Raw genomic sequence first — 19,242 nt, forward strand, 5'->3', positions numbered from 1 at the left:
ATTATTTAACTGGCACATCCGTGAACTCTTAATTCTTCTAGTTAGGACACTTGGAACACAGGTGTCACATTGTGTAAAATATATCAATGGTAATTGTATTTAGAAATAAATTAGATTTTCTTATTTCTGCTTTGAAACTTCCTTTCCTCATGAGTGTGTCAGACACAGAAATTTAATGCAATTAGAGATTGAGGATAGGGCATTTCCAAGTACAAAATGCCTTGGGCCTAGCAGCATGAAAACATCTTAACTTTTCTTTCAAAAGCTACTAGTCAAGTCCACTAAAATATCTTCAGAAGAATGCATAAAATTATTTGTTTTTACATATTTCAAATGTACTGTTTGTAAGAGCAAGATTAAGAAAATGTAAGAGAGTAGCTCTCAGTGATATAGATAAAAGAAAAAACCCAGATAATCTTTTTGGCTTGATCAAAAATTATATACAGATACAAAGTTTCCCCACTCCATTTTCACAGAAAAATTGCATGGCTTTTTTCTTTTCTGTTTTCCTTCTTTCTTATGTTACTAAAACTAAAACATTGGGAAACTTTTAGGAAAAAATAGAAAATGTGGATTTAAAAAGATCTATATGAGAGAAGAAGTCCATAATCTCATAATTCATAGGTAATATTTCTGTATATATGTACTTCCAGCTATACCCGTAAGTTCATAATTTTCTAGATGGCATAGGAAACATTATAATATAAATCTTTCCGTGCCCATGAATTTGTTTCTACACTACAAGTTTTAATGGCTGCATAGTACTTTATTAACTATCTATACACAACTTATTTAACCAATTTCCTATTGTAACAATGTGGTCATCATCATACAACTGAATCATTGTGTGTATTCTTAATTATTTAGCATGGCCTAATGTGAATTTCAAACATGAAAAGCATTTAAATCAATCGTTTGGTGACTTCATTTGTGAAGACAGTTTCATGTAGCTTTAAAAAAATTATTTTCACTTTTCTCTAATAATATAATGGCAAAATATTTACACAGAGTTAGTGAAAGCCCTTGTGATCCCACCTTCAGTGGATAGCCACTCCTAAGAGGTTTTATTATGACAATTTTCAAACACAAGGCAAAGTTGAAAGAATTAAGATTCAGTGAATGGCTCTATACCTTCCACCTAGATTCTACCATTAACAACTTACTAGACTTGGTTCATCACACTTCTATCTATCCATCCCTCTATCCAGTCAGTCATAAATCCACCTAATTATTTATTTTTATTATGGCAATGCAGTTTTGATTTGGAGGAAGAAGAATAAGAACACGGAAGGGGAGGAAGAAGGGGGGATCAGAAGGCAAAAAGGAAAAGTACTTTTGAGGCCCTTAGGAGAGTGAGAGTCACAAAGGCTGCTATTAAATGGAGCCACCACGAGGCAAGAAATGAGCACAAGCATTTTAGTCTTTGCTCTGTTTGTGGATTTCTTAACAGTTCTTAGACAAAGGATTTTCATGAAACAAAGTCAAAAGAAATTATCACTTTGTTATAAAGCAGAAACTAACACACCATTGTAAAGCCATTATACTCCAATAAAGATGTTAAAAAAAAAAAAGAACAAGGAGATAAGAAAATAAAACTTATTTAATGGAATATCTAATAGTAAGTTCTGTACTGTACTTCTATTAGATATTTAGAATGACCTAACTTTCTTCGGTCTGTTTCAAAATCAAATGTTTATGAAGATCTGTTTTTCTTGCTAAGCCTGCCTCTTTGCATATGAAGAATCTGTGCTTAAATGAAGGTTGAAGGCAAAGAGGTACCTTTCAGGTTTGTGTTTAAATAGAGAGACTATTAAGCTGCCCATAATATTCACAGGTTGGGCTAAAAATACACTAGCATGATGCCTCAGTGCTTTATGGAAAAACTGCCTCTAATAAAGCATTCCTCCTCACCATTCTAGTTTTATAAGTAAATAGGGTCTTAAACACATTGAACAAGAAAGTGGTATTTTGAGACACCGTATTCATTTAAAAACCAAATCCTACTTTCTATTTATATCCAACATTCTTGTGCCTGACACTATTTACAAGCATAAAAATATTTATTTATTTATTTATTTATTTATTTATTTTTGGCTGTGTTGGGTCTTTGTTGCTGTGCGTGGACTTTCTCTAGTTGCGGTGAGTGGGGGCTACTCTTCGTTGCGGTCCGCGGGCTTCTCATTGTTGTGGCTTCTCTTGTTGCGGAGCACGGGCTCTAGGCGCGCGCGCTTCAGTAGTTGTACGCAGGCTCAGTAGTTGTGGCTCGTGGGCTCTAGCGCGCAGGCTCAGCAGTTGTGGCGCACAGGCTTAGTTGCCCGGCGGCATGTGAGATCTTCCTGGACCAGGGATTGAACCTGTGTCCCCTGCATTGGCAGGTGGATTCTTAACCACTGTGCCACCAGGGAAGTCCCTATATTTTTAACTTGACTAGAAACGATGGTTCTTTAGGTGTCATCATGGAAAAACAAAACTCAAGAATCAAATGTTTTAATACAAATGATCTTATTTGTCCTGCAACGTAATCCTCCTATGGTGGAGTCTTCTCCTTGTCTAATTCAAGTTAGGAGGAACCTGATTAGACAACTTCAATGTTGTTTGCATTACCCAAAAAGAAAGTACAAGGAAAAGTAAAGGAGACAATTTTTAAACTAAGGAAGAGCCATACTAGGACACCCGCATTTTTGGTCAGTTCAAAGCATCAAATAAAGCAGGAAAAAAAAAAAAAAAGCCATGGATGGAAAATGTGTACATGTGCAGCCAGGACACCTGTTCAGTCTAGTAAATTGTGCTTAAGATCAGGCAGCTCTTAATTTATTCTTTCTTAGTCTGAAGCAACAAAGTACCTTGAATATTATAATTTACTGGTAAAAGGAAAATGGTTGGGTGCTTGGATACATATTAGACTTTATTTGCTGTTTTGTTTTCCAAGTATTTCTTGGAGATGTAGTATACCACCCACATTCTGTGAATTTTTAAAAAATATAATTAAATATGGAGACAAAGAAAAGGGCTAAAACTAATGGTTCAGAGATTTTTAAAATATGTTTTTGTTTGAAAAGCTATAAAACCAAGAGCAAGAGTAAATTTCTTCAACAGTGATGGGTGCAGTACAGAGGTTGTAGAGAAGGTGTGAGACAATTGCATACACAAGGTGGCACCGATAGAACCTTTGGCAGGTGAGAAGGAAGGTGACAACCACAAATTTTAATGTTTTTAAGAGGCCTGATTAACAACATTAAGACAAGCTGATGAATGGTCACTTATCATGTTTCATAGGGCAATGGACAGTGAAGGCCAAGCTCCACCTTCCGGGTAGCTATGGTTTTCATGCTTGGAACCGTCACTAAGCTCCTACTATATGCCCAGCACTTGTCCAGGTACTGAGGACACAACTCAAAGTGAATAAGACATAGTCCCTGTCCTTCAGGAGCTAAGAAGGTGTCTAAGAAGACGGTATGGTGTGCATTATGTGCAAAGGTATGTGCACTGCAGATAAAGAACTAACTGAGACATCACAGAGGATTTTGCAGAGATGTGGGGCATTTCAGCTGAGTCTTTAAGGAGGAACAGAAACTTGCTGGGTAGAATGGCAGGGAAAGCATGATATGATATGGCATACTTAGGGGGAAAATGCAATTAGCTCACTTGTGCTTGAAAATGAGGATCAATGGGAAAGTGGTAGAGCATAAGATAGAACTGAAAATTTGGTAGGGACAGATGGGAAAGGGCATTGCTTGTTATCTTGCCTCTCTGTGCTGTACAGAAAACATGGCCTTGCTTTAATACTTAATATGTATGCTTAGAGCTCCTTAGAGACAAGTTCTCTTTGAATAGACCGCTCTGTTATTTTTACATTATTCCATACTAAAGATGTTCTTTTATATTGCTAGCCTGCATCATTTTTATTCTGGATAGAGTATATCCCCAAATTAGATAGAATTATTCATAAAATTATGTGGAGCATTCAACCTCAACTGATGCTAATGTCATTAAATGATTTAATTAAGAAAATGGAATTGAATAAATTGAGCTCACTGAATCATTTTGAGCTCTGCTGTTCTAGATGAGAAAGCCTTTGGACTCCTTATTGGATTGTCCTTCCCACTCTCCTTCCCAGGCTCCTCTCCCCGTGGCAGTCCCTGAAATGCTGTGCTCACCAGGTTCTGTCTCTGTGCCACAGCTCATCACTGAGTGTGATTTTCTTGAGTATATTACTAAAGTCCCTTCCAAAACTGCCTACGAAAATACCTGTCCTTGCTTAAAATACTTTTAAAGGCTCCCCTCTGCCTTATGAAAAAAGTCCTGACTTCTTGGCAAAGGCCTTTAATGATCTGGGCCCTGTTAATTTGCCGACCTTACCTTCTGCTACTTTCATAATATATCCCCTATGTTCCAGCCTCTCTGAACAATGGATATAGTTCCTTGAATTTATCATGGCTGGTGAGTCAAGTTGCTTTATAAATTTGTTCTCTTTGCTTGAAACCTATTCCTCACTCCTGGCTACATTGACATGTATTCCTTTTGCAATAAGTTTTTTTTTTTTAAAGACAAAAGAGAAAAAAGTTACTTTTTCAAACTATTTATTATATTTCCTGTTATTATTAACTACTGAAGAAGTTTTCTTATTATAAAATGATTTACCTAGGCATTATTCATTATACCAACTACCCAAAAAGGACCGTTAGCTGAAATTGCTTCTGTCTGCATGAAATAGATACAGATGATTTTTCCTGGAACTACATAAACTTGGGCCCAATTAAATGGATAGAGTATTAGGAGACTGACAGGCACATAACAGGTGCTTAATAAAAGTTTAATGGATGAATTTTCTCTATAATTATGACTTAGCATTTCAAGGCAGTAAGTTAACTTTTGCACATATTAAGTATGAAAACAAATTCAACTGTATTTGAAAATATACTGTATTGAAATAGAAAAGGAAGTCAACTATGAAACAATATTAAAACTGGGGATGGAAAAGTTTCCAAAAACTTTAATGAGAGAATAAGAAAGTTGCCTTTAAAGCTATACCAAAAACTAGAACAGCGTAAATAAAATTCCTAAAGAAACTCCTGAGAAGCATGAAACTAAGCAGCAACATAAAGTTTACATTTTAGGTTAGGGCAACCTCGTTTTAAATTTTGGAAATGACTTCTTGGAAATACTGAAAATTTAGAATAGTCGGAATTTACATTTTTTAAAGCCAGTTGCAGGCTAGCATCACTAATCCTCTTAGCCATACTGACCCCAGAGTGACAATACTCTTGCAACAGTGGATACCTTTTCCCTCTCTCCCCCATCCCCAGCCCATTCACACATCCCACAGTGCAGTCTATGAAATCAGTAATACTGTAACAGTGTGATGGCATTTTCACTCTGATAGTTTTGTTATAGATATTATGAGTTGTCAATAATTACCAATTAGAAATTCAAAATTCAAAAGAAGCCAATTTATTCCTCTCTAAATTGAGGAACACTGACCTCATAAAATCTCTTTCTCAATCAATCATTCAACCAACAAATCAACCAACTAACTTGATCTACACAGAACTGTTTTAGACAATGTCAGGGTCACAAAGATGTCTATCGCTTGATTTCTGTCCTTAATGAATTTATACCTAATTTAAAATAGTACAAAAACATTATATATGACCTTAGAAGATGTATTTTTATTAACCACATTGTACAGTATTTTTAATGACATTTTAACAGCCCTAACTTACAAAAATCCATACGTCTTCCATTAAAGCTTCTAAAATGATTGATAATTGTTTATATGATGCTTTGCAGTTTATTAAGCACTTGCACATTTGATACATCATCTAACCTCAATATTGTCAGGTTGCCAGGTGGATAACCTGTTCCTTGTTTTACAAATGAGGACACAGCACTGAAGAGGTTGCTCAAACTTAGCATTTGTTTAAAGACGCACAGCTGGTAGGCAGTGAACATGGGATTGTAACCAAGGGTTTCTAACTTTAGGTTCAGTCTTCTCTGCAACATGGTCGGCCATTTCTTAAGCAGATGACTTTGTGATTTCAGAATTTCAGGGCTGGTCCTTTTTTTCTTTTACCTGTTCAAGGAAATGAGGTGTTTTCTAGCAGGGAAATGAGGGATATCCCTAACAATTATATCTTAGGGAAAAAAAGTGAATTCTTCAGAATCAGTCATAAAATGCATTTTATTTCAGTTTTCCTCTAAATAAAATTTCCAAAAGCAGGCTTACCAGTAAAAAGGATCAATTTAAGTTCTGAACTTCAATATTTTGGAATATATCACTAAGGCATTATCTGCAGGTCTCATAAGTCACTCTGTTTAATGAATTGAACTTTTGAGTGTCACCCTTTCCAGAAAAAGACCATTTTCTCACCTTGGAACTGTAGCAACCTTTTAAATTTTATAGAAAAGTGATCTGGGGAGGTTGAGCAATCAATTTGTTGCAAAATTGGATTATCCAGGAGGAAAAACTGAAAATAGATTGGGATGATCTTTCTCGTTTTAATACTGCAGATGCTGACAAATATAGCATGCACCTTCACCCTTCCATATCTAATTCCAGGGCATCTTTTAAAAAAACAATAACTACAAGTACTTAGGCAAGATGCACAGTTGAGAAACAATAGTTGAAGAAAGTATAGCCACATTATTTGCCAAATCAAAACTTCTGTTTTGTTTATAAAAGAGCTTAGATACATTGAATAGTGGAAATTTTAAAACTTCTTATTCCTGCTATTTTTTTTCTCTAAGATGAATAAAACATTTTGACTTCAGAATACCAGACACCAGAGTTAATTGAACACATATATTTTCATTTCATTCAAATGATATTTATACCACACAAAGTAATTGTTTCTTTGCCCTGGAATTTAGTTAAAAAAACATTTCACAATATCTTCCAACTTGCCCACAAGACCAAATTGAAATGCTTTAGAACAAAAAAAGTTAACTCTAGAAAATAGGTATTTATTTCTTCTCCCTCCTTTTTTGGAGGCTTAAGTTAACAACAGTAAGGTATTTTAATAGTTTCATTAACTTTTGAGATCATTCAAGTAATCCTCAATTTGAGTTCTAATTTGATGTGTTTCACTGTTTTTCAGTTAAATGATAGTAGCCTGCAATGGTGAGTGTTAACTTTCCTGGAGTCTAGTGATTTTCTAAAAATAGCTTCTCTTATATACATAGTATTCTAATTTCTACTATGATATGACCCATAGGTTTTCTTGTTTGATTTATTCATATATTTTATTCTGATTAAAAAAAATGAAAATGAATATATCTAAGGTGACATGGCTCCATATTCTTTTATAATATTAATACTATATTAATATACAGTATTCCCATCAAGAGGTGGCATCTGTGTCTGTTCCCTTGAATTGAGCTCTATGACCACTTGACCAGTGTAATATAGAAGAAAGACTGTGCCCATTTCTGGTAGCTTCCACGTCCTATCTTTTGAGACACTTGCTCTTGGAACACAGCACCATGCTTTAGGAAGCCAAGCCTCCCCAGCTGATGCTGTATGAACAAACAAGCTTTCCCACCAAGTCCTACCTAAGTTGAAGATTTGTGAATAAAATAGATAATTGTTATTTAAATGCACTAAGTTTTGTGGTGCATTTATGCAGCTATAGATCATCTGAACAACATCCTAAATTGGGCTTGTAAGGATTATCATCACTGAATAGTATTTATTAAGTCATCTACCTATACATGGAATGGTGCTGGATACTATGACAATAACCAAAATAGAAAATAGTTATTATACCTAAGAGTTAACAGCTCAAGGCAGTGGTATTCATTGCAAGCTACAGAGGGACTCCTCTATAAACCTGAAAGGCAGTCTTGAATTCCAGCCCTACTATTCCTTTTCTCTTTCTAATGGTCCTAACCCTCATGAGCCTAACTGTAAAGACTGTTGGGATCTCAGCAGCAAGGGATGGTGCAAAGAAAAGGATTATGGTAACTAACCCAGGTATAGGCATGGGTAGGGATGGGGACCGTGATCCAAATAGGTGTTGCACATGTGGGTGGCAGGGCTTATACTAAATCATAAGAGATGACAGATCTAAAAGAACAAGGCTGCACTGAATCTGCACCATTTGGGAGGCTGGAGTTTACTGATACATGAACACACTGATTCAGGGCCTGGGTAGAGCAGGGTAAGACAGGTACTGACATTTTTTTTCCTAAACTGGAATTTTGTATCTTCCTCCCATTCTCTGGTTCTTTCATTATAACCTCTACAGAGTAGTTTATTAATTTAGCAAAAGTTTTTAAGAACTCATTATATGTCTAGCTTTGATCAAGGAGCTAGGACACCATGGTGAACAAGGGAGATTCTTTTATTTCAGAGAAGGGAGTTTGATATCAAACAATTAAATCACGTGATAAATGATATGCAGAAAATTAAAATAGAATGATATGGTTGAAATTGACTTGGTGAATATTTTAGATTAGGTGGTCAGGAAAAGCCTTACTGAGCAAGCAACAAAACTGAGATCTGAATGACAAGAATCCAGTCATGGGAAACAGGAGGAAAGACCCTCCATATAAAGAGAACTGCTGATGTAGTCATCAGGTGGAGAGGAGCTAAAGAATGTTTGAGGAAGATAATTATAATTTTATATATATATATTTATCCTTATCACTAATATATAAATAAAGTCACTGAATGGATATTCTTATTTGCTGGTATTAGCACAACTGAAGGATTATTATGTGCTAAGCATGTTTCATTTATTGTTTCAATCTTTTGTCATGAGGTTGGTACTGTTACTTCATTGTCAGATGAATAAATTTGACAAAAAAAAAAAAAAGGTAACTTGCCTTGGTCACGTAGTTACTCCATGCTAAAGCCAAGGTTTGAATCTTGCCAGTCTCATTCCAGCGCCTGTGCTCCTATCCACCACCCCAGGAATCACAAATCTGTATTAGTAAAATTTTTTTGAATAGGACACAAATATATATGGGACTATCAATTTGTCTGTTAAATATTTGTCTGTTAAAGTTTACTGTCTTTTTTAGAAAAAACAAATAGAACTTATTTTCTATTTTAGTATACACTATGCTGTTTCCTCTGTGTGGTATAGATGTATGTTTCATCTGTATTTCGACAGCAGAGAAATTTTCATCATTATCAAATATCATTCTTTTGTATTTTGGTAATATACTTAATTCTAATCCCAAAATCAGCATGAAAGGCATGCTAAAGTCAACTTTTCAGGGAACTGTCATGCAATGAGAGTGCTGGAGTTGAATCATATGTGCATAAATGGCTTTGACATAGTAAAAAAGAGTAATTCAGGACTTATCTGGGTGGTTACTGTATATTCAGGGCAAGTGCTCCTTTTGGTCACAACCAAAGTTCAATAAATATGAATACTTCTATATCTTCATTGCTTAGACTTTTAAGTGCAAAAGTGATGGTCAAAAGCAAATTAAAAACTATAGTGTGTGAGTATGCACAAATGTACATAACAAAACCAACCAACCAACCAAATAGCCAAAATAATCACAGCATTCTTGGCATTTACTTGGTAAAGGAATGCTTCCCAGATTCACACGATCATTAAAAATAATTTTCAGAAACCCAGAACAGAAGAACCTGGAAGTAAATTTGAAGTAACAGGATGGGTAGACCTTTCTTATTAGAAAGAAGTTTTTTTTCTCTCCCTCCTCTAGTGGTTTGAAATACCATATCTATAGCAAAGACACCCAAATCTATAATTCAGCTAACACTGCTCTCTGGAACTCTACATCGGATCTAGATCAGGTTTTCCAATTGCATCTTTAATATCTCTGTTTATGCCAGTCAGGGACCTCAAACCAAACATGTCCAAAACCCAAACTCATTTATCTTCCATTATGAAAACTGTTTCTTTTCTGGAATCCTCTCCATTTGTTAATGGTACCACCATCTATTCATCATCCTCTATTCATCATCCTCCGCCCAAAGCCATATCCTCAGTTCACAGTCTTTTTATTTCTCACTTTTACTACTGCAACTATCTTCTAATTAAACACTCTGTCCTACATTCTCACCTTTTCGTACCCATTTTTTAAAAAATGCAAATGTGTTCATGCTACTCCCCTTCCTGCAAGTCTTCAATGGCCCACGGCTGACAGACCAGATTTTAAACACTGAGACGTCATTGTCTGACCAAGCTTACTTCCTGCCGCCTCTTTACTCCTGCCCTTTCACCACTCTTTGGTCAGATATAACCACCAGGTATTCTCCAAATGCACCAGGCTCTGTCACTTTTCTGAGGTTTTAAACGTATTATTTGCTTTGTCATGCATACCACTGTCCCAGAAATTACAAACTGTTTTTGGAACACTAGCCCCTTAGGATATTAAGAGATATTGGGAGGGAAACAAAGTGGCTTCCATCAGGTAGCCTTAGCAAATTCATATATTATCTAATTTTTTAGAGAATCACAATGCCCATTAGCAGAGTAAAGACTCTAAAGAGTCTCATGGTAGAAATACAGTGCTTCCCAAAATTACCTGACAACTGACTGCTTTGACTATCTAATTCTCCTTAGGGACTATTTTAGGAACCCACTTTAGAAAACATTGCTTTACCCTACCTCCTTGCTTAAAAATGCCTACTTGGGGCTTCCCTGGTGGCGCAGTGGTTGAGAATCTGCCTGCTAATGCAGGGGACACGGGTTCGAGCCCTGGTCTGGGAAGATCCCACATGCCGCGGAGCAACTAGGCCCGTGAGCCACAATTACTGAGCCTGCGCGTCTGGAGCCTGTGCTCCGCAACAAGAGAGGCCGCGATAGCGAGAGGCCTGCGCACCGCGATGAAGAGTGGCCCCCACTTGCCGCAACTAGAGAAAGCCCTCGCACAAAAACGAAGACTCAATGCAACCAAAAAAAAAAAAAAAAAAAAAGCCTACTCATCCTTCAAATTCACTTCCAATGAATGCAGTGAGACAACAGAGACACAGACCAGATTCTTCAGAGTACACACCCTTCTACCTCAGGACAAGAGTATTTCTCAGGGACCTCCAGAAATTACTTAATATACAAAACCCAGTCACATGCTAGTTAGGCTCAAGTCAATGAGCCAGCAACAAAAAGCAACAAAAGGCACCAAAACATTTTTCTTGAAAGTGAGTTATGAAAGCTGTGTTTAGAAGCTCAAAGACATTAGCTATCAAAATATTTCTTCTTGAATATTAACTTAGAAAAGAAAATGACATGACATATTAATGTAAACTTTTGAAATATTCTGAGAACAGAGTCATAAGCAGTGTTCACCACAGTTAAAATAGATGCTCTGTTTAGTTATATACAGAAACAGCTAATTGCTTATGAGAATTCTTGAGGAAAATGCTTCAAACTTAACATTTCTAGATACCCAGTGAAATATATAATATTAACATCTAAATATCCTCCCTAATGAATAGCCCTAAAATCTATCATCTGATGTTTGTGATACCGACATGGTAGCATAAGGGCATTTATGAATAACACCTACATATCTCCATACCCACAAAACAGGTGAGGAAATTTCCTCACTCTTTAAAACAGGGAAACATATCTTGGTCACTTTCAAGCCTGTTAAAGTCAGATTTGAAGTCACATACATTTCCTCCCATTATTTAGATCCCACATATATGATACACAGAGACACCAAACATATAGAACAAAAAACACCTGGAGATGGTAGTCAAAAAGTTCCATCAATTTCTACTAGTTTACTCAAATCTTATAAACATGTAATTAGTTTTTACTTTCAAGTTAATAAAAGAAGCAAGAACTCCTCTCTTCATAAGCTAGTAGAAAACAGGTAGACTTCCTGGAGAATAGGACATTAAAATAAACACTTGTACTGATGGGCTTTAAAATCCGTATGTGGATGATTCAGCCAAAGACTTTGTACTTTCATTTATAGTAAAAGAAACAACACTAGGTTAACATATGAGAATTTTAGTTGCCTTTTAAGGAATCATATCCAAACACTGAGGAAAAACATATTGGGATTAGGAATAAGAAGCAGCAAAACTATAAATAACCCATTAATTTATACAACCCACACACAAAAAAAATATTTTTGCTAAAGTATACTTTGAAACACCGTAAACAACATTTCAAGAGGAAAAGGAGAGCAGTTATAAAACTAAAACTTTCACTAGAAGTGGGAAAAAAAATTTTTCTTTCTATCATTAACAGAGAAGTAAGAGGAATTTCAACAGCCAATTAATAAATATTTATTAGGTGCTAAGCACTGCTCTCAGGGTTGGGGATATAGCAGTCCCTGTTGCCACAGAACACATATTCCAGTGAAGGTAGACAGATGATACACACAAAACAAACATATACTACATCAGGGGCTAGGAAGAAAAATAGAGAAAGGGGGCAAAGAGTGAGGGAGAGGAGACTTATTTTAGATAGGATGATCTGAAAGGGACTCTCTGATAAGATGACATTTGAGATCTGAATGAAGTGGTTGAGTCAGGCATATGGATTGTCTGGGGGAAGAGTTTTCCAGGCAAAGGGGATAACAAATAGAGTTAGTAAATAGGAGACTGGCAGAAGAAAAGATCAAAGAAATAGCCAGGGGCGAGAGTATGCACGGCTCTATAATCTATGTAAGAACTTTGGATCTTATTTTGAGTTAGGTGGATTTTGTGACATTACTGGACTTTTTAGAAAAAATTTCTATAGGCAAGCAAGGGTAGAAGCAGGGAGTCTGATTAGGACACTACTGTCGTAGTCAAGGTCAGACACGATAGTTGCTCAGACTAAGGACAGGGCAATGGAAGTGGTGAGCAGTGACTAGGTTTGGTGTATATTTTAAAAACAGAGCGGACAGAATTTGCTGATGAATTAGATGCAGAGGGTAAAAGAAAGAGGAGTCAAGCATGACTCCAGAATTTTGGGCCCGAGCAACTAGAAGAACCAAAGTGTCACATGTTGAATTGCAGTAGAGGTAGAGGTATGAAGTCTAAATCCTGACGTTTTTCCATGTTTAGCATTTAGAGTCTGAAGAAGAACCAGTAAAGGAGACGGATAAGGAGTCATTCTATGGTTTCTCAGAGGTCAACTGAAGAAAGTATATCAAGGAGAAGGGAATTACTAATTTTGTCAAACGCAGTTGATAAACCAAGGAAAATAAGGACTGAGACTTGTCCATTGGATGTACTAAATGGAAGTCATTGGTGACCTTGACAACAGCAGTTTTGTAGGAGTGGTAAGGCAGAAGCCTGATTTTCATGAGTTCACGAGAGAAGAAGGACAACTAATAAATGTACAAGGCCTAAAAGAAATAGAAAATCACCATGTTACAATAACTATAGTAATAACTGATTTGAGTAAGAATCATCAGTGGATGCTAAAACCATTGGTGAAAGACTACTGGGGAATAAGACAGTCTCAAAGTAGGTTCCCAGAGATTACCTATTATTACAAAGGAAAACGAGTATCTCTGCAATGGAGAAATGTGAGAGACACCACCTTAACCTAGTGATAAACTTATCATGAATAATGTGTCAAACTGATGCCATGTTCTCCCTGCTATGGTGCACTCAGAGGGATACAACATCCACTCTGTAGCATGCTTGCCAAAAATGTTTAGGAGTCACTTTATTGCAGACCTGCCAACAGCTTAGCCACCATTTAATAAAGGAAACATATAAACCCAAGTTGAGAATATTCTGTAAAACACTTGGCCGAGATTCTTAAAAAAAAAAAAAGAGGCAGTGTCATAAAAGACAAAAATTGGGGATAGAAGAAGATATTCCATGCAAATGAAAATCAAAAGAAAGCTGGAGTAACTATACTCATATCAGATAAAATAGACTTTAAAATAAAGAATGTTACAAGAGACAATGAAGGACACTACATAATCATCAAGGGATCAATCCAAGAAGAAGATATAACAATTATAAATATATATGCACCCAACATAGGAGCACCTCAATACATAAGGCAACTGCTAACAGCTATAAAAGAGGAAATCGACAGCAACACAATAATAGTGGGGGAGTTTAACACCTCACTTACACCAATGGACAGATCATCCATACAGAAAATTAATAAGGAAGCAGAAGCTTTAAATGACACAATAGACCAGATAGATTTAATTGATATTTAGAGGACATTCCATCCAAAAACAGCAGATTACACTTTCTTCTCAAGTGCACATGGAACATTCTCCACGATAGACCACATATTGGGTCACAAATCAAGCCTCGGTAAATTTAAGAAAACTGAAATCATATCAAGCATCTTTTCTGACCACAACGCTATGAGATTAGAAATCAATTACAGGGAAAAAAACCATTAAAAATACAAACACCTGGAGGCTAAACAATATGTTACCAAATAACCAAGAGATCGCTGAAGAAATCAAAGAGGAAATCAAAAAATACCTAGAGACAAATGACAATGAAAACATGATGATCCAAAACCTATGGGATGCAGCAAAAGCAGTTCTAAGAGGGAAGTTTATAACAATACAAGCCTACCTAAAGAAACAAGAAAAATCTCAAATAAACAAACTAAACTTACACCTAAAGGAACTAGAGAAAGAAGAACAAACAAAACCCTAAGTTAGTAGAAGGAAAGAAATCATAAAGATCAGAGCAGAAATAAATGAAATAGAAACAAAGAAAACAATAGCAAAGATCAATAAAACTAAAAGCTGGTTCTTTGAGAAGATAAACAAAATTGATAAACCTTTAGCCAGACTCATCAAGAAAAAGAGGGAGAATTTAAATCAATAAAATTAGAAATGAAAAAGGAGAAATTACAACGGACACTGCAGAAATACAAAGCATCCTAAGAGACTACTACAAGCAACTCTATGCCAATAAAATGGACAACCTGGAAAAAGTGGATAAATTCTTAGAAAGGTATAACCTTCCAAGACTGAACCAGGAAGAAACAGAAAACATGAATAGACCAATCATAAGTAATGAAATTGAAACTGTGATTAAAAATCTTCCAACAAACAAAAGTCCAGGACCAGATGGCTTCACAGGTGAATTCTATCAAACATTTAGAGACGAGCTCCATCCTTCTCAAACTCTTCCAAAAAACTGCAGAGGAAGGAACACTCCCAAACTCATTCTATGAGGCCACCATCACCCTGATACCAAAGCCAGACAAAGATACTACAAAAAAAGAAAATTACAGACCAATATCACTGATGAATATAGATGCCAAAATCCTCAACAAAATACTAGCAAACAGAATCCAACAACACATTAAAAGGATCATACACCATGATCAAGTGGGATTTATCCCAGAGATGCAAGGATTCTTCAATATATGCAAATCAATCAATGTGATAAACCATATTAACAAATTGAAGAATAGAAACCATATGATCACCTCAATAGATGTAGAAAAAGCTTTTGACAAAATTTAACACCCATTTATGATAAAAACTCTCCAGAAAGTGGGCATAGAGGGAACCTACCTTAACATAATAAAGGCCATATAGGACAAACCCACAGCAAACATCATTCTCAATGGTGAAAAACTGAAAGCATTTCCTCTAAGATCAGGAACAAGACAAGATGTCCACTCTCACCACTATTATTCAACATAGTTTTGGAAGTCCTAGCCACAGCAACCAGAGAAGAAAAATAAATAAAAGGAATACAAATTGGAAAAGAAGAAGTAAAACTGTCACTGTTAGCAGATGACATGATACTATACATAGAGAATCTTAAAGATGCCACCAGAAAACTACTAGAGTTAATCAATGAATCTGGTAAAGTTGCAGGATACAAAATTAATGCAAAGAGATCTCTTGTGTTCCTATACACTAACAGCAAAAGATCAGAAAGAGAGATTAAGGAAACAATCCCATTCACCATTGCAACAAAAAGAATAAAATACCTAGGAATAAACCTACCTAAGGAGGTAAAAGACCTGTACTCAGAAAACTATAAGACACTGATGAAAGAAATTAAAGATTACACGAACAGATGGAGAGATATACCATGTTCTTGCATTGGAAGAATCAACATTCTGAAAATGACTATACTACCCAAAGCAATCTACAGATTCAGTGCAATCCCTAGCAAATTACCAATGGCATTTTTTATAGAACTAGAACAAAAAAATCTTAAAATTTGTATGGAGACACAAAAGACCCCGAACAGCCAAAGAAATCTTGAGGGAAGAAAATGGAGCTGGAGGAATCAGACACCCTGGCTTCTGACTATACTACAAAGCTTCAGTAATCAAGACAATATGGTACTGGCACAAAAACAGAAATATAGATCAATGGAACAGGATAGAAAGCCCAGAGATAAAACCACACACATATGGTCAACTAATCTATGACAAAGGAGGCAAGGATATACAATGGAGAAAAGACAGTCTCTTCAATAAGTGGTGCTGGGAAAACTGGACAGCCACATTTAGAAGAATGAAATTAGAACACTCCCTGACACCATACACAAAAATAAACTCAAAATGGATTAAAGACCTAAATGTAAGGCCAGACACTATAAAACTCTTAGAGGAAAATATAGGCAGAACACTATGACATAAATCACAGCAAGATCCTTTTTGACCCACCTCCTAGAGTAATGGAAATAAAACCAAAAATAAACAAATGGGACCTAATGAAACTTAAAAGCTTTTGCACAGCAAAGGAAACTATGAACAAGATGAAAAGACAACCCTCAGAATGGAAGAAAATATTTGCAAACGAATCAAGGGACAAAGAATTGATCTCCAAAATATATAAACAGCTCATACAGCTCAATATTAAAAAAAACAAATAAGCCAATTAGAAAATGGGCAGAAGACCTCAATAGACATTTCTCCAAAGAAGACATGCAGATGGCCAAGAGGCATATGAAAAGCTCTTCAACATCACTAATTATTAGAGAAATGCAAATCAAAACTACAATGAGGTATCACCTCACACTGGTCAGAATGGCCATTATCAAAAAAATCCAGAAACAATAAATGCTAGAAAGGGTGTGGTGAAAAGGGAACCCTCCTGCACTGTTGGTGGGAATGTAAATTGATATAGTCACTATGGAGAACAGTATGGAGGTTCCTTAAAAAACTAAAAATAGAATTACCATATGACCCAGCATTCCCACTATTGGGCATACACCCAGAGAAAACCATAATTCAAAAAGACACATGCACCGCAATGTTCACTGCAGCACTATTTACAATAGCCAAGTCATGGAAGCAACCTAAATGCCCATCGACAGACCAATGGATAAAGAAGATGTATTACATATATACAATGGAATATTACTCTGCCATAAAAAGGAATGAAATTGGGTCATTTGCAGAGACGTGCATGGACCTAGAGACTGTCATACAGAGTGAAGTAAGTCAGAAAGAGGAAAACAAACACTGTATATTAATGCATATATGTGGAATCTAGAAAAATGGTACAGATGCACCAGTTTGCAAGGCAGAAATAGAGACACAGATGTAGAGAACAAATGTATGGACACCAAGGGGGGAAAGCAGGGGTGGTGGTGGTGGTGGTGGGATGAATTGGGAGATTGGGATTGACATACATACACTAGTATGTATAAAGTAGATAACTAAGAAGAACCTGCTGTATAAAAAAATAAAATAAAATAAAATTCAAAAAAAAAAGACAAAAACTATAAAGATCAGCATTCTAGATTAAAGGAGACTAAAGATATATCACAACTAAAAGCAATGCACAATCCTTGATTGGATACTGGGTATTAAAAGAGAGAGAGAAAGTGTTATTGAACAATTGGGAAAATTTAAATATGGTTAGTAAATTTGATAATATGGTTGTACTAGTGTTAAATTTCCTGTAAGTATTGGATTATGGTTATCTAGGAGAATGCCCTTGTTCTTAGGAGATACTTTTATTCTGTGAATTAAGAGAGAAGGGGAGGAAGTATAAAAATTTGAAGAGAGAAGATATATGGAAAAGTTATACATACTGAGTCGACTCAGAAATTCTTAGATAAGGATTATTAGTCCTAAGGACCCAAAGATCTATATAATTGTAAAAATGGAAGAAACCCTAGAACACATCGTCTAATCCTGTCATTTTGTAGGCAAAGAAATGGAGACTTAGATATCCTTTTATAATTGATAGGTTGAGAGCAGGAAAAACAGAATATGTAGAGATAATGAACATGGTTAACTGGCCAAATATAACAATAGTACTAAGAATATAAACCATTTATTGGAATCCCCTTACATGACACTACCATGATAAGTACTTTGTATACGTTATCTCCTGTATCGAAAACTACTTATATAAAAAACGTATAAAAAGTATACATATTAACTTCCATTTTCCATATGAATAAGAGGTTCAAAAAGTTTAGATACCATCCGCAAAGTCATATAGCTATTTTCATCAGTTGATGGAATTTACATTTTTACTGCAGTTATCACAGTCTTATTTTAAGGAATTCTCAATGAGACTTCAAACTCTTATATCTTATCCAGCTCTATACTGATTTCATACTTCCTTGTACCAAGTAGATTTTCAAATATGCTTATTGAATCAAACACTTTAGTAACCTGAAGGCTATTAAGAAATCTAAGACTATTCAGGGCATAGTGCTGATCATCAGATACTTAAGAGAAAAGGAGAGGTGAATGAAGAAGAAACAGCAGCAGAAACCGAAGAAGTGAATATTATGCAAAATCAACCTGAGTTTCTCCATTGATTAAACACACAGATGAAGCAAACTGGACTCAATGTTGCTTGATATTAAAACATTTCTAACAGAAGCAACGAAAAAATTTCTAAGAAAACAATGTTTCATACATATATGAACAATTAAGGCTTACCTACTGAGAGGCAAGCTAGAGTAGGCAGAAGGAAGGGGTCTGAATTAACTGGTAATTTATAAACTCTCACATAGCAAGGGGGAGCTTAAAGAGTGAAACTCATTGCTTTACTTTACTGCAGTGCCAGCCTTTTAATCCCTTCCTGACCTATTTTTATTCAGCACTGAAAAGGGTACATTGTTTGATTTGGGTATTAGCTTTTAAGCAGATTAGTTTCCAGGAGTAAAGCATTTTGCATATAAAGAGAGACCCTCATACAAGGCATCTGAGTGTACTCTGTTCCCAAATCACCTGTTAAAAAGAAATAAAAAACAAAGTAGAATCCAATATTCATTCCCTCCCAAAATTACAGATGAAATTAAAATTATTGTGTATGAAAAAATATTTCTCCAAGAAATATTTGAAAACCTTTCAAAATATATATGTGCCTTCTACAGTTTTAACCAGAAGGAAG

General features: G+C 35.7%; 1 protein-coding gene across 2 annotated transcripts in view; it reads right to left on the bottom strand.

Annotated features, from left to right (window-relative positions):
* GSTCD (glutathione S-transferase C-terminal domain containing) overlaps window positions 1-19,242 on the bottom strand; it is a 142,853-nt gene that overhangs the window by 34,934 nt on the left and 88,677 nt on the right. The gene's annotated exons all lie outside the window — the stretch shown is intronic.

This window comes from Eubalaena glacialis, chromosome 5 (genome assembly GCF_028564815.1).
Source record: "Eubalaena glacialis isolate mEubGla1 chromosome 5, mEubGla1.1.hap2.+ XY, whole genome shotgun sequence".
In the NCBI taxonomy this organism is placed as follows: Eukaryota; Metazoa; Chordata; class Mammalia; order Artiodactyla; family Balaenidae; genus Eubalaena; species Eubalaena glacialis.